Raw genomic sequence first — 6,000 nt, 5'->3', positions numbered from 1 at the left:
CTAAAACCCAACACTAACCCTCACCTCCCCGGAACCCTAACACTAACCCTCAACCTCCCTGTAACACTAACCCTCAAACTCTCTGTAACCCTAACACTAACCCTTAACCTCTCTGTAATGCTAACCCTCAATCTCCCTGTAACCCCAGCACTAACCCACAACCTCCCCGTAACACTAACCCTCAACCTCCCTGTAATCCTAACACTAACCCTCACCCTTCCTGAAACTCAACACTAGCCCTCACCTCCCAGGAACACTATTACTAACCCTCAATCTCTCCGTAACCCTACCTCTAAACCTCAACCTCTCCGTAACCCTAACCCTCAACCTCCCTGTAATCCTAACCTTAACCCATCGTCCCTCAATGTCTACACTCATGATTCCATTGTACCTATGGAGGCAGCCATGGTTGTCACAGGGGCTTTAAACATATCTGCCTTTGATTATCTTCATTACATGGTGGATTGATCGGAATAGTAGTTAACATAATAAAGATAGGGATTTGTGTTTTCTTTTCAGCGTTTCTGGCATGGTCAACCAAGATCCTCCGGGCAGACTTCCTACCCTACCTACTACTGGGACTTGTAGTTCCCCTACAACTGATTCTTGTAGATGCACAGCCTTTGGCACCCTAAGTACCATCCCCCTGCTGTGCTGACCTCAGAACTTGTCTAGCTGGTCCAACCATGACTTAGAATTTACTGTTTTACATCCTGCAAAATAAACTTACACAAATAGTCTTTAAATGTGAACTCCGAGATAAAAATCTATGATCTAAAAACATTCTATTTGTGTCTTCTTACTTAAATCTCGGTGTGTTTTGTGTATTTCTTCCAGATCTGTGCACTAATCCAGTGTGACACTTTCCCTCTGTGTAGGAGCTTCCTGTAATAAAGACCGGCCACTGTTGCTCTCTCCCCTTGTGCAGGGTGTCTGGTCTTGTCTCCGCCCCCTCCTATAGTTTTCTGTAGGCAGCTTGTAGTGAGTGGAGCATGTTGAGTCACTCCCACATCTCAGCACAATGCACATGCAATGTACAACACAGTGATGATGTCACTGCTACCTTTACAAGGTAATATCTGGGTTTTGCAAATTAATTTGGTGCACACAATGTAGAGTGTGGCTATTGAGGAATATATTTAAAGAATTTTTTTTTTTTTGTGTACGTTTGAGTTCAGCTTTAAAAATGTATTTTCCATAGGCAATAGAAATAAAATAGTACCATAGCTGTGTAAGGAGAAGGTGCTTGTTTGTGTTTGTTGGTTTCTGTGTGAATGGCATTAAATCATATGTAATATTAGGTAAAATGAGGAACATGCGTTACAGCACCTGGCATCCCAGGAATCCAGTTGTTTTCTTAGAACAGTAGTTTCGGATTTTTGAAGATCTGTCACCGGTGTCCTGAATATTTACTTAAAGATTTTTTAAAATAGATAAAAAAATATGCACTGGTCCAAATCATTTGGTGGAGGGGGGATTATGGTGTGGGGTTGTTTTTCAGGGGTTGGGCTTGGCCCCTTAGTTCCAGTGAAGGGAACTCTTAAGGCGTCAACATACCAAGACAATTTGGACAATTTCATGCTCCCAACTTTGTGGGAACAGTTTGTGGATGGTCCCTTCCTGTTCCAACATGACAGTGCACAAAGCAAGGTTCATAAAGACATGGATGAACGAGTTTTGGGTGGAGGAACTTGACTGGCCTGCACAGAGTCCTGACTTCAACCCGATAGAACACCTTTGAGAGGAATTAGAGCGGAGATTGCAAGCCAGGCCTTCTCATCCAACATCAGTGCCTGACCTCACAAATGCACTTCTGGAAGAATGGTCAAACATTGCCATAGACACACTCCTAAACCATGTGGACAGCCTTCCCAGAAGAGTTGAAGCTGTTATAGCTGCAAAGGGTCGGCCAACTCAATATTAAACCCTACGGACTAAAACTGGGATGCCATTAAAGTGGTTGTAAAGGCAGAAGTTTTTTTATATTAATACATTCTATGCATTAAGGTAAAAAGCCTTCTGTGTGCAGCAGCCCCCCTATTACTTACCTAAGCCCCATCTCGATACAGAAATTTTGCACAAAAGACTTGGCTATACGGGACCCTCCCTCCTGATTTGCTGAGACAGTAGCAGGAAGCTATTGGCTCCCCGCTGCTGTTAATCAAACTCAGTGAGCCAATGAAGAGAAAAAGGGGCTGAGGCTCCCTGTCTGAATGGACACACAGAGCTGTGGCTCGGCTCGGGTGCCCCCATAGCAAGCTGCTTGCCGTGGGGACACTCAGCAGGAGGGAGGGGCCAGGAGCGCCGAAGAGGGACCCAAGAAGAGGAGGATCTGGGCTGCTTAGTGCACAACCACTACACAGAGGAGGTAAGTATAACATGGTTGTTATTTTAAAAAATAATAAAAAACAAGACTTTACAATCACTTTAAAGTTCATGTGCGTGTAAAGAGCAGGCGTCCCAATACATTTGATAATATAGTGTTTCAGGAATATGAAATGTTGGGTTGACATATTCTTTAACAATGGTTGGGAGTATTTTTGCACCTTGTATTGATTGTTTATTATTACCTTTTTATATGTGTGCTTTTGCAAAAACAAAACAAAACAAACAAAAAAAAAAGTTTGCGGTTTATTGTAATCAAAGTTATTTTCTTGTATTGACGTTATTAGAGAATGGTGCAGTTTTGTGTTACCATAGGATATTTTGGCGCAGTTTGGTTGTACATTTATTTTTTTTTAAAGGATAAATGTTTCTTTTTTAAGTGTTTTACTGTTGCAGATTTGCATACACCAGGTGCTTTGCTGTCATGCGTTATATGATGTCTGGAGAAGTCGGAGAGTCCCCACATGTTGGGACTTTTAGTTCCCCTTCGGTTGACAAGCCACAGACCGCCGTCTGCTCTGGGAGAATGGCTTTCAGCACAATTTTTCTGTTCAGACCTTGTCCTGCCCCTGTGCCCCCTAACCCTGTCCCTGTCACCTTGTGGTTGGGTTCAGCCTTTGCCTGGTTCAAGATCTAAACACTCTGCAAGTTTTTGTTCCCTAAAACCTCGGGAAACCACAGAAGCGCAAATCCCAGCAAAAGAACAAGGAGGTCCAGGACCATCCCCCCATCATAGCAGCTGCCTTGAAATTGTAGTTTCCATAATTAGTTAGATAGCAAAGAATAGTGACTGTGTGCCTACAAAGTGGGGGAGGCAGAGACTGAAAGAGAAAGAAGGAGGGGACAGACAGGGAGAGACTCACAAGGGGGAGTGAGTAGTGAATTCTCTTCTGTCCTCTTGTCTAAGTCAAAGCTGTTGACCAAAAAAGACACTTTGCCTTATTCTACTGATTCTTGCATTTTTTTTTTCTTTCTAAGTTTTTTTCCCACTCCTTATTTTAATAAGCACAGCCTCTCAACCCCCTCCTTCCCTTCTTCTCTCCCAGAAGAGTCCCAGAGCCAAAGAGGAAAACATCTGGATTTTGTTTTTCAAGAAAGAGAGGGGGAAGGAGTGAGAGAGCGAAGGAGAGAGCAGGAATCATGGGTGTAGTGTGCACACCCCAAAAAACCCCTACTTTGGCAGTGGTGAAGTGGGAGAGGAAAGTTGGATGGGTCTAAGATGCTGGCTTGGAGAAGATCGGGGAACACAATACAGAAGAAGAGGACCTGCCTAGATACAGTGCAGGCTACAGGTCTCTTCTCCAACTGGATCATGTGCTCGGGGTAAAGAAAAACTAAATTTGCAGGTTTATCTGCTGTGGAATTTACAAGCGTGGACTTTCCTCGTGTGCTGTGGATATCACTTTGTCCTCTCAATCTGAACAAAGTCTGAAGAACATTTAACAAGGTAAAGAGACGGTAGTACTGACCTGTTTATTATTATTATTATTATTATTATTATTATTATACAGGATTTATATAGTGCCAACAGTTTGCTCATGACTTCTGTGTGTGTCCGATATGTCCTATAAGTGGTTCTGATAGGAAGTCCACCATAGAAGACCGGTGGTTCCAAATCTACTTTTAGCTGTCTCTAGTTTTGCAACACTGGAAGCCATAAAGTTTGGGATCCAGGAACGATGTCAAAACTGACCACGGCAATGACAAATACGAGCAACAGGCGCAGAGGTGTCCCCCAATCCTTGAAGTCATTGTTCTCTGCCCAAATCATACCGATTTTGCTGACCGGTGTTAGTTGCACATGCACAGTGAAGTTTGTGTTTCCTTTACTTCACTAAAAATATGTTGGAAAATCTTTTTTAATATATCGCCTTTGCTGATCGTAGTACATATTAGGATGGCACAGGTTGTGCCCAAGACAATCATGGTTTTGACTTTTATCAGGCTGCATATGGCCGCCCAAACACTTGGGTTTCCAACTAGCCTGTAGGTCCTTCTAGTAGTTGAATGGGGTATTTCTGCTTAAAGAAGCTAAAAAACCATAGCAGGTAGATGACTTCTGTGTGTGTCTCATATGTCCTACCGATGGTTCCAAGTTCACGTTTAGTTGTCTCTAGATTTTGCAATACCGGAAACCATAAAGTTTGGGATAGAAGAACAATGCCAAAACTGGCCAGGGTGATGACAGATATAGGCTGACCATGAATGTGCAGATACCTGACTGAGAGCAACAGGCACAGAGGCGTCCCCCAAACCTTGAAGGTATTGTTCTGTGCCCGATTCTGCTGACTGGTTGCACATGGACAGTGAAATCTTTGTTTCTTTTACATCACTGAAAATATGTCGGAAAATCTTTTTTAATATATCACCTTTAATGATTGTAGTACACCTCAAGACAATCACGGCTCAGACTTTTATCAGGCTCTGTATGGCCACCCCAACACTTGGGTTTCCAAGTAGCCTGTAGGTTCTTTCTAGTAGTTGAATGGGGGTACTTCTACTTAAAGAAGCTAAAAGAAACCATAGCAGGTAGATTGTATTTTTATAAAACACAGATAGCACATACGGGGGTTGATTAACTAAAACTGGAGTACTCAGAATCTGGTGCAGCTCTGCATGGTAGCCAATCAGCTTCTGACTTCAGCTTATTCAATTAAACTTTGACAATAAAACCTGGAAGCTGATTGGTTACTATGCAGAGCCGCACCTGATCTTGTTATCTAAAGTTTTAGTAAATCAGCCCCTCTGTATACACGATTTGCAGTAATAAAACTAGAAACTTTCAGAGTATTTGAGATTCAGGAGGGTTAATTGGCAAGCATGCCCTGACTTAAGGTGGAATAGAATTTGCAATGCAAAGCAGCAAATATCTCTATAAGGCTGTCCATAAACCACAAAATCAAAACATTACCATCTGCTAGTTATAATGTGGTAGTGTATGTCTACAGAGGATTTAGCCTAATGATCATTTTACTAATGTAAACCTTAAAGACAATAGAAAGAAAATTGTTCATATCGTAACTGCAGTACCAACTTCCAATTGCTTTGAGTGTCTTAGGTTACTTCTCTAAAGAAAGAGTTGCCTGCGTGTTGTCACACCTCTGTTTCTAAGTTGGCTGCAGAACTGCTGATCCTAGCATGTCTGTCAGTGCTTGCTGGACTGGTACAGCCGCATGCCCCCAGGGGGGTTTTTGTAGTAGTAAACAGTACATAGTGTTAGGTACTGTAGTGTGCACCTGGGTGGGTGGCACATGGGAATGGCTGCACACACCTCTGACTCACCTGAGATATTACAAATGAATGATATAGAATTTAGAAGAGGTCTTAGCAGGGGCAATACATTTTTGTGTTGTTGCATTCGTGTATTGACTAACCACACCATAACAACCATGCAAGTTACAAACTGATCTCCTGATCACGGCACTGGTCTCTACAGAAGGGACCTAGATGAAAGGCAATGATAGGCCAACTCTGCCAGAACACTTAAACCCCATACACACTATTAGATTTTCTGCAGATTTTTGTCTTCAGATTTACCAAAACCATGTAGTGCAAGGGCCTGCCTGATTGCATACAAATTGAAACTCTTAAAGTGGTTATAAACCCACTTTTTTT

At 42.5% G+C, this 6,000-nt stretch overlaps 1 protein-coding gene across 2 annotated transcripts in view; it reads left to right on the top strand.

The window, feature by feature from the left end:
- The first annotated feature begins 3,234 nt into the window (after window positions 1–3,234).
- The window catches only part of S1PR2 (sphingosine-1-phosphate receptor 2), a 103,202-nt gene continuing 100,436 nt past the window's right edge, over window positions 3,235–6,000 (top strand). For both annotated transcript variants that reach the window (XM_073622549.1, XM_073622547.1), the window contains exon 1: window positions 3,235–3,832. The gene's annotated coding sequence lies outside the window, so the exon portion shown is untranslated. The remainder of the gene's footprint in view (window positions 3,833–6,000) is intronic.

The sequence above is a fragment of the Aquarana catesbeiana genome, linkage group LG03 (assembly GCF_042186555.1).
Source record: "Aquarana catesbeiana isolate 2022-GZ linkage group LG03, ASM4218655v1, whole genome shotgun sequence".
NCBI classification, from domain to species: domain Eukaryota; kingdom Metazoa; phylum Chordata; class Amphibia; order Anura; family Ranidae; genus Aquarana; species Aquarana catesbeiana.
This window is presented reverse-complemented; position numbering and strand designations above follow the sequence as displayed.